The sequence below is a fragment of the Staurois parvus genome, unplaced genomic scaffold (genome assembly GCF_062004578.1).
Source record: "Staurois parvus isolate SC_StPar_1 unplaced genomic scaffold, SC_StPar_1.0 ptg000365l, whole genome shotgun sequence".
Lineage (NCBI taxonomy): Eukaryota > Metazoa > Chordata > Amphibia > Anura > Ranidae > Staurois > Staurois parvus.
The window spans coordinates 540,891-546,396 of NW_028318161.1; positions in this window are offsets into that span (position 1 = coordinate 540,891).

The following is a 5,506-nucleotide window of genomic DNA, read 5'->3' on the forward strand; positions in this document are numbered from 1 at the left end:
CAACATTCAGGTGCAATTTTCATACGACTTTGGAGGGTGTACATTAAAGTCTACGGCCGTCAAGTCACATGAAAGTTGGACCAAAGTAGTGCAAGAACTACTTTGAAGTCACACAGATATTAATGGTAGCCATTGGGGAACATGGGTTGCAACTTTGGATCCCAAAGCCACATAACAAGTCACACAAATGTGAATGGGCTCTTATCCAATGTTTTTCTCAGATTTTTTTTTAGGTTAAAAAATGCTAGTGAGCATGGGGTCCATATTTGTAAAAATTTTTTATTGCACAGAATGCTAAAGCTTTTGCAGACAATGCATATTATGCAAATTATGCTTTCACAGTTATATTACTTAGAAACAATAAACAATGTAAATTAATTTATATGGTATGTATATACAGACAATGTTTGTGGGGTACTAAATGAGTTGCATCAAGGGGTAATAAATGTTACAAATTAATAAAAATTATACAAAGCTGCATATAAATTGCTCACAATATAATCTCCAGTGCATTAAAAAAAATCTAAATCTCTGTGAAAAGAAATATTTACTGCTCTATTCTCTCTTCTTTATTTATAGCAACATTATATACAATTACGGTAGTACAGCCCATTAAAGGCAACAAGAATAATTCCAATATCAAGCATGCCAAGTCCTAAATTGAAAGTAGTGTGCAATATACCTACATTATAACAACAGTTGAAAGGTCATAACAGGCAGTAATGAATCTGGAGAACAGTACCATAGGCAAAGGAGCTGCCATCAGGTGGGTCTCTATTCTGACAGTCTGGATATGTAGAGGAATTATTACCTGTACATGATCCCTTATTCTTGAGCATGAACTGAGTCTGTCTGAATCAAGAAAAAACTCTAATGAACCAGCTAGAAATGTCCTGTGTATGCTCTCTATTAGTCTTGGGGATACAACAGGGTGGATGGGCAAAGACACAGAAGGGTTCACACAATTTCCCAGAAATCCTTAAACTGTAGCTCCACTTAAAAGGGGAAGTTCCACTTTAAGCCTTTGTCCCCATTAAGGATTGGCACCGTTGAGGAGCGGGGGTACCTGAATTTCCCCGTAGTCCTCTGGAACACGTGACAGGTCCCAGAAGACTATGGGGCCATTCACAAAGTGCAGCATTTCTTGCGCATGCGCAGTAGGCACCCGCAAGCTGTCACAGCCGGGTGCCCACACTGAAGATGTCAGTGCCAGGGAGAGAAGATGGCTGGTGAAACCAGCGCTGGTGAGGACACCTCTGAACCAAGGGACAGGTAAATGGCTGTATTTTAAAAGTCAGCAGCTACAGTATTTGTAGCTACTGACTTATTTTTATTTTTTTCAGGTGGAACTCCGCTTTAAGTTAACCTACCCAAGAAAAGTAAATCAACAGGTTCACTTGACAACCACAATACACATATAAATGTTGTAGTTTACCGGAGTTATGGTTGAAGATATCTGATGAAGTGGTCTGAGCAGGTAATTAGCCACTGAAACACTTTCAGTAGTGGCGGGAGGGAGCACCCCCCCCTTCAGTCGCTCGCCGGTGTTTCTCGAGCTTACCGGTAAAACTGGCGCACCCAAGAAATGATCTGACATTGTGGCCAGCTTCTCCCAGAGGTGCTGAGATTCTCTATAGTCTCCAATTGTCTCTATGATATTGGAGGACCAGAGCGACATCATGACGTCACTTCTGGTCCGGGGGCATATGTAAATTATTTTTTTCTTTTTTAGAACAAAAAAAATAAATCTTTTGCTTTTAAAGGCAAAGGAGAGATTTGGGGTCTTTTTGAACCCAGATCTTTCCTTAAAGAGGACCTGTCATGCTTATTTCTATTAAAAGGGATGTTTATATTCCTTGTAATAGGAATAAGAGTGTTACAAAAAAAAAAAAAAAAAAGGAACAGTGTAAAAATGAAAGAAAAAAAATTAAAGCACCCCATCCCTCTGTGCTTGCGCATAGAGTTGCGCACGCAGATGTAAATCAGTGTTTGCAGCACACATGTGAGGCATCGCTGTGAAATTTAGAGCGAAACCAATAATTCTAGTACCAGACATCCTCTGTAACTCTGAACAGGTAACCTGGAAAAGTTTTTAAAGCATCGCCTATGGAGATTTTTAACTACCGCAGTTTGTCACCATTCCACGAGCATGCACAATTTTAAAGAGTGACATGTTAGGTATCCATTTACTCGATGTAACTTCCTCTTTCATATTTTACAAAAAAATTGGGGTATATATTGCGTTTTTTTTTTAAAAATTCATTAAAGTGTATTTTTTCCCAAACATTTGCATCTGAAAAACCACTGCACAAATACCATGAGACATAAAATAATACAACGATCACCATGTCATTCTCTAGGGCATGGGTGTCAAACCGGCGGTCCTCCAACTGTTGTGGAACTACAAGTCCCATGAAGCATTGCAAGGCTGACAGTTACAAGCATGACTCCCACAGGCAGAGGCATGATGGAATTTGTAATTCCACAACACCAGAGGACCTCCAGTTTGACACCCCTTCTCTAGGGTCTTTGCGGAAAAAAAATTATATAATGTTTGGAGGTTATAAATAATTTTCTAGCAAAAAAATACAGATTTAAACTTGTAAACAAAACATGCCAGAAAATGCTTTGTCTTTGCTTGCCGCTGTGGCTTGCGCTTCCCTTGACTCTTCCACTTCTTCTCTTTCCTTGCCTCCCTGATATGACATACCAGGGTACTTTGTATTGGAGAGCTTGTAACTCACTGGTGCACATGACAGAGCTGGTGTTCAGCTCCTGGCCAGTCAGGCACCTGCCACTGTCACATGGGGCGAGGAGGAGAAACTCCTAAGCTCAGTGTAAGTTTTATTTTAGGACACGGGGCTCTTTCTCCTCCCTGGAAATGGGAGATTCGGGTCTTTTTTTCATTGCAAAAAAAATTACCCATGTATGATTAGCTGCAGGCTAGGTTCACAGTTTTGTGGGTGCAGCTAGGTTCACACTAATGTGGCTCTGTGAGCAGTGTTTGCGTGGGCACAGCAGCCCACTCATTTGGCTGGGACCCATAAAGCACTATGCAGTTTTCCTGCAGCTGCAACTATGGAGAAGGTGCAGATACCTTTTCTCTGTTCAAATGAATGGGCTGCTGTGACCTTGCCAATGTGGCCACTGGGAAAATACAACAGTGTTATTTTCAAGTACAGTGTGAACCAGGGCTAAACCCATGATTTGTGTGTGCTTCCTGCACTGCATTCAAATTGTACTTGCGGTCTGCAGCAGGTCTCAGAACAATGTTAACAACACCCTAAACACAGGCTGTAAAGGCTGTATGCTTGCCTGGAATGCAAAAACTGGCAACCATCCCAACCTATAACCAACTTTAGTAGTAAGGTGCACATGGAAGGGCAACGCACATTGCAAACAAAGTAATTCCCAGCACCACTTACCAGCCAGCTTGCAAAACAACCAATTTGGCCCTGTCTAACAGTTTGTGTTAAAAACAAAGGGTTTTATGTGCCGTAAGCCACAGCCCCACATCAAGGGTCCTCTGTAGACCTTATATTACCAAAGCCTCCATAGTAGGAGTACTTATATCAATGGATAAATTAAGGGCAGGTGTGCCTGGAGGAGTCCATCCCTCCTTAAAGGTACAGGAACGCATGTGACACCCAGCTATACCAAATGACAGCAAAGGCATCCAGTGAGTCCCTGCATCCAAATTAGCCAACTACACAAAGAAATGGCAACCATCCAGGGGCGGACTGACCATTTGGAAACTCGGGCACTTCCCGAGGGCCCGGGGTCAGTAAGGGGCCCCATGAGATGCCCCTGGTACCTTTCATAGGTTTTTTTGGGTGTGGTTTGAGTGTGGGCAAGGACACAGGGGCCCCATGATCCTCTATTGCCCAGGGGCCCCATAAGTTGTCAGTCTACCCCTGCAACCATCCCAACCTATAACCAGCCTTAGCAGTAAAATGCACATGGAAGGGCAATGCACATCACAAACAAACAAAGGATTTCCCAGCACCACTTACCAGCCAGCCTGTAATACAACCAATTTGGTCTTGTCTAATAGTTTGTGTTAAAAACAAAGGGTTTTGTTTGCATAATATGCCTGGACCTGAATGCATAATACAAAATGGCAATCTGGTTGTAGTGTGTTTCCAAAATTGGTGCATGCATGCGATCTTAAAAGAAGCACATTGAATTGTATAGGAATGCAGTGCGTTTTCTGAGTGATTCATAGTGTGAACTGAGGCTTAGTTTACACTAGAATGTGGTGCTAGAGAGCTGCGTTCTCGTGTGGCTTCCCGCACTGCATTCCAAATCCAATGACCTTGCAATCTGCTGCGGGGTCAGTTAAAGTTATCAACACCCACAAATGCATTGCATTTGCCTGCACCAAATCACATGGTACAAAGTACCATGCACTGAGGTTGCATTCAGGTCCAGGCATATTATGCAAACAAAACCCTCTGTTTTTAACACAAACTGTTAGACAGGACCAAGTTGGTTGTTTTGCAAGCTGGCTGGTAAGTGTTGCTGGGAAATCCTTTGTTTGCAATGTGCATTGCCCTTCCATGTGTGTTTAAAAGAAGTAGGGCATGCACTTCTTTTAGCATGGTGCGGTGCAATTTATTTAAGGTACTCCTATAGTGCTGTCAATTTATACAGCGCTTTGCATACATATCTTCACATCAGTCCCTAATCCCCAAGGGGTGTACAATCTAAGGTCCCTAACTCACATTCATACATACACATACTAGGGCCAATTTGGACAGGAGCCAATTAACGCACCAACATGTCTTTGGAATGTGGGAGGAAACCCACACAGGCACAGGGAGAGCATGCAAGCTCCAGGCAGGTGGTGCTGTGGTTTGTATTTGAACCAACAACACTGATGCTGCCAGGCGGAGGTGATAACCATTTAGCCACTGTGCCGCCACATTTTATCCCTTGAAATTGCACTGCATAGACGCGCATATAAATCGCATTGCGTTCCTGTGCGATTCAGATCAGGGCATACTGATGGAAATGGTACGATCACACTGTAAAGTATACAGCCACCCTGATGTTTTTATATTCAAGAGTTTGGATAAAGCACACTCTAATGGTATTATTAGCCGGCTTTTAATGGGAGTCCTGATGAACATGCTGAAGGGTATTAGGAAGACACCATTATTCCAAGCCACACATTCTCCTGTCCACACTAACAAGCCATTGATGAATGGAAGGAGCAGTCAGCCGAGGACAAGGATATTACTGATCTTCCCAGCAGGGCACCACACTCATTAGACAAAGCAATATATTGTGATATCATGCCTGCCATTAATCTGGGCACAAAGCACTGCCTCCCTCCCTCATCTGACAAGCTCTCCCATCATTAGCTCCAGCACATTGATTAAAACTGGGAGTAAGAGAGCAATCGCCTGCAGGAAGTAGATACTGTACAGGAGCGCAGGGCCTTCTGGGAGATGTAGTCCTGGAGCTGGGCTCCAGCCAGGGGGAGGCGGTAGAGAGGACTTCA